This window comes from Olea europaea, chromosome 3 (genome assembly GCF_002742605.1).
Source record: "Olea europaea var. sylvestris chromosome 3, O_europaea_v1, whole genome shotgun sequence".
In the NCBI taxonomy this organism is placed as follows: domain Eukaryota; kingdom Viridiplantae; phylum Streptophyta; class Magnoliopsida; order Lamiales; family Oleaceae; genus Olea; species Olea europaea.
Genome location: NC_036239.1, coordinates 12,997,344 through 13,002,608, shown reverse-complemented (window position 1 = coordinate 13,002,608; position 5,265 = coordinate 12,997,344). Strand labels below are relative to the sequence as shown.

At 30.7% G+C, this 5,265-nt stretch overlaps 1 long non-coding RNA gene across 1 annotated transcript; it reads left to right on the top strand.

Moving 5' to 3' along the window:
- The first annotated feature begins 285 nt into the window (after positions 1-285).
- LOC111391571 lies at positions 286-668 on the top strand. Its single transcript, XR_002702133.1, has 2 exons — positions 286-315; positions 602-668. It is a non-coding gene; the product is annotated as an uncharacterized LOC111391571 (long non-coding RNA).
- Positions 669-5,265: the final 4,597 nt, after the last annotated feature.

The window sequence follows — 5,265 nt, the reverse complement described above, 5'->3', positions numbered from 1 at the left end:
CAAACCAACTCTCTATTTTCTTTTTGATAACAACAAAAAGGCCTAGTACAAATCAAGTAAAAATCTTTTGGTTAGGATAAGACATATCTTCTACTCTAATCTACACCTATAAATAGTAAGCTAGAATCCCACATTTTACCACACCAAAAATTCACACGTGAAATAGAGAAAGAGAAAGATAAAAGAGAGAGAGAGAAATGAGAGAAAAAGGAAGACAGAAAGCAGCATTAGAAATAGAATTTCATACATCGAGTATTTTAATCACATACTTTCAAAGTGGAGGAACGATTTTCAACATACTGTAGATTCAACGAGGTAAGATACATTTATGTGCAAAGTGTTTACGTTTCCTTATGCTCTTATATGCGATTAAAAATGCATGGAATGCTAGTGGACCTTCGGGTTCTAGAGAAAGAGATATGAAATTTCTACATGAAAATTAAGAGGACCTAAGATGGGTGCGTCGCTTGGTCACCAATATACTCCATAAGAGAAGAGCGGTATGAAGTGTATAATTTATTTGTTATGTAATTGTATATGGAAATTTGCACGTATCTTACTGGGTATTTTTAAAATACTCACTCTTACATTAATTTTACAGATTAGTTCGAGTCGATTGGAACAGTGGAGAATTGGTGATGCGGACTGCCAAGTGGATAAAGAATAGAGAAAAAGAAATAAGTTTGCCATTTTAAATTTAGCAATTTGTTTATTTTAATTTAGAACGCATTATTTGAATTACTTAGGAGTTTATGTTTATGGTTAGATACGCTTTCAATAATTTTAATTTAAACGTTACAATTATTTGTTTATTGAAGAATTTTATATAGTTCCGCATTTTTAAATTAAAGAAAAATGAGTTTTCGTAACGTTCCGGTGTTTAATGTAAAATTGGGGCGTTACATTTTTGATGGTCTAATTGACATTTTGCATCACAAAAGGTACTTGGATGTAGACATTTGAAAGCTATGGGACCCATCGTCTAAATGTTCATAGGTTAATTAAGGAATGATTATTAGGGGTTTTATGGGGAAAAAATCTCTAATTTTTATTTAACTAGTCGAACTTTAATTTTAATTATATTATTTCATTAGATCCACAACTTTTATTAACTTTCAACCACGTATTACATAAATTTTATTATAACTAGTAAAATTTTTTATGAAAAGTTTTGTGAAACTGCCCTTTGTTAACTTTTTAAGAACTATTTAGGAGGCACAGTGGTTGGGATCAAAGAATGAGTGGATAATGATGAGTAATAATTTTTAATATATGTTGAAATTAAACTTTGACTTTGATATAATAGTACAAATATCTTTTAATTTCCTAAAAATCCCAAAAATGTTTTCAAACATTGGGCTTAATTATACAATAATTTTAGGTTCATATACATCTTTCTTGATAATACGTGTAACAATCAACAAATTAACAGTAAGAAATGAAATCATAAATTTACTAAAGCTATGAATTTTATTTTATTTTTCATTGCATTGCATGGGAAACAATTGCTACACCGAAGAGACAACCAAAATATTTATTTATTTCATTCCAAGTAATTAATCACATCTTTCACCGGTTAATTTAATGCATGTAGACGGCAAAGAAGGACAAGATGGAGGCCCCAACGAAGGACCCAAATGTGGGCAAGGCAGCGATGGCATTGCTGGTGGGAGTGGGAGCCGGAGCCTCGCTAGGGGCGGTGGCCATGGCGGCACTCATGGAGGCAGCCGCAATGAGGGCGGCGCATGCAATCTTCTTCATCTCCATGGTGGTGGCTGAGGAAGACGAGATCCGGTGAAAATCTAAAGGAAACGGAGAACAATCACAGGATCTTGCCTCTGTGTATGTGTTTTTCTTGGCGACCTTGTAAATTAAGGTGGTGGTCTAGGAAGGTATTTATAGGGGTGGTTTGGCTATTTTAAGAATAATTTTCAGTTGTGTCTATCACGTATTTTTTCTCTTGCTATATTTAGACAAAAAGAGTTTGTGGCGTATTCTAATTTTTAGAATGCCCGAGTAAAATATGGTATTACACAAATTATAGTTTCTATGTGTGTGGTGAAGATGGATGACTATAAAGCCTCACCTCTCCTTATCCCCAATATCCTAGGAATCCTTGGAGAAAGCCCTTAGAATTATGGGAATACGACCCCAAGCCTTCTCTATCAATTCCAAACTTTCACCCGACGACGATGGCCCGAGGTAGAGCATGCAATGGGCCAAGTCCAAATGCTTTCAAGATTCGTTTACGGTAGAGAGGGCTTTTAGCCCCATGTTTTAAGCAAGTAGTTTAAACGAGTCGAGAGAAAACAACTTTCCTCTCGATGTCTTTGAGTTAAAATTCTAGCTGAACAAAATAGAGAAAATTGATCTCAATTCTAGACACAAGTTTAATACTAATTTGTATGGAATATGACTAAGAAAATGGTTTTAAATTATTTATTTATTTATTTAAAAAAGTTAAGTATCTAATTTACCTTAACAAACTTATTATATAACCAATTAATTATTTTATGGGAGGCCGACTTTGGTTTTGTGCTGTTATGTGATGTCACCCCAACAAATATGACTTGTAGACACGTTCTATTTAAATCATATTGTTTTAGTTTTTATGTCTGATATTTAAAATCAAGAAATTGAAATATATGAGGACGATTTGACTCTTCCAAGTGTGAGGCCTAATGTGTAAGACATCATATAAGGGAAAAAATATAAGGGAAATTGTAAGAATGCAATGTAGCATATTTTCATTAGATTTTGCACAAAAAACATATTAATAACAACCAATCAAAATCTACCACATCAGCACCTGGTAATTTCCTTGATATTTTGATTTGTACAAACAGCTTTATTCAAAGTTTTATTAAAAATAAGAGAGTGGAAAAAAATGAAAAAGAAAGAAAAGAGAATATGAAATTAAGTGCTGGAGTTTTCAACCTATTTTTCAAGGCATTGGGATCTCAATTGCTTAATTTCAAAAACTATCTATTGCACAAGTTTTCTATTGAGTCTGCTGGGAATATGCTTTATTTAGCCCCTATTTGATGAGATTAAAATTAGATTTGTAATCAATTTTAAAAAAAGTTGATGAAATGTATGATTGAAAATTTATGAATCTCATAAAATATATGTTTAAAATTAATTGTTGACTTTGATTTAGATTGAAATCTAAATTTTAATCCCTAATAAATAGGGGCTTAATATTTGTTGAATTATTTCGATATCATTATGAATCTGATTATTTAAGAAATTTAGATAAGACTCTTGAGATATTTAGTTACTTCGTGATTAAGGTTAGGAGATGGATAGTTTTGCCTTGGGTTTGATTCTCATTATGAGTTACTTATAAGTTTCTTATAATAAAAAGAGTACTGGGTCCCACGTGGATGACGAGGGATCATTAATTCAGAATCTGTAGTTAATATTAGGCCTGAACAAAACTTTTGAACCGAACAGATCGAACCGAGCGATTCTTTTTAAATTAAATACCCCAACGAGTATCTGAATTGAGAATCGATGAGTTTGGTTCGATTTTCGGTTCTAGATCAAGAACCAAGAACTGAATCTCCCTATTTTTTTTAATTAATTTATTTTAAATAAGTCAAATTATTTTATTTTTTCTAAATAAATTTAATAACTAGTTAATTTAGTTCAAATCCAAAAATATGATTTTCCTATTTCTAATTTTCAGTTCAAAGCCAACTTAATCAATTTGACCTAAGGTTTATCCAAATCTATTACTTTACTGTAATGTCATATCTACCATTCTGGAGAAATTGAATTAATGCTGAACAATGCATCTCTTAATTATTTTGAGCTTATAATCTTCCTCTTCCTATTATTTTAACAATCAATTTTATGAAGAATTCAGCAAAGAGAGACGCAAAAGTTACATAAGATTGGACTACGTTATTTTGTAAGAGTTAATATTGAACATACCATTAGTTGAATTAATGTCACTATGTAAATATTTAAAAATTTAATTATAATACAGAACCTAGGAACTGAATGAAATCAAACCCGAATGGTTCCATAATTAAATTTGGACCCGATGATTTCACTTACTAAATACCCAAAAATTTCGGGTTCGGTTCGGTTCTACATGTCCAGCCCTAGTTAATATTAAAGTTTAATTTTAATTAAAAAATTTAAGTAAATTTTAATGAAATCTAACTTAAGCTTTATTTGACAAAATTTGCAAAACAAAGTTTGAGTCTCTAATACTCGAATTCCAACTTGCTTATCGAAAACGGACTTTTAGAGGCTTTCCTTGGAGACTAAGAAAATAAGGTTAACAGCCTTCTCATCTCCAAAGGAGACATCAAAACATCGAAATGTACCTAATTCTGGTGCAAAAGGCTTCAAAACATATTGGTGAAGGATATTTGTGTTATTTGTGTTATATATTTTTTAATACAATAAATTATTGATATTGTTGTTGTTGTTATTATGTGCATTTAAAATAAATTTTAATAATATAAAAAAAATAGTTAATGAATTTAATATTTTTATTAAGTTAACATAATTATTTATTTAGTAATTTATGTATTTGTAAAATAAATAAAGAAATATTTTTTCAAATAAATAAATTGTTAAGAATAAAAAAGTGAAGAAAATGATCAAACACTGATCATTTGGAGTAAATTTTGGTGTAATAGTTGAATATGGCTTTTAATTTTGTGTAAAATGGTACAAAATTTATCTCAAAATTTGGTACGGGATTGGAGATGACCTAATATGCTCATCTCGATGAAACGTGTCGCTGACAATTCAGTGGCGTAGCAGGGTGGCGTGTTCCCCAAAATACTAAGGGTCCGTTTAATTGCAAGAATATAATTTGGGTGGAAAGAAGACGAATTTTAGGGAATTGAGTTTCTTATAACTTATTTTTCTAGGAAATGTCAATTAAATGTGTTTGATTGGTATCATTTTTCACCTAAAAATTGTTGAAATTTTCTATGTTTTGGTGTTCTTTTAACTTTGTTTTTCACAAAAATTGTCAATTAAAATGATATAATTTGTTATAATTGTGGATAGAATTTGTTCCAAATGCAAGCAAAAGAAAAAAAGAAAAGCAAAGAAAAAAGCACCTGGAAAACCAACTTCCACCAAAATCAAAGGAAAAGCAGTTCCACCAAAACCTGGAAAAAGGGGTCACGTGGGGGGTTGGGTGGAAAACTAACTCTATGAAAAATTTTGTCCATCAAATATACCATTTGGATATTAAATTCCATTTTCCACGAAAAATGGAACCTATTAAACAGA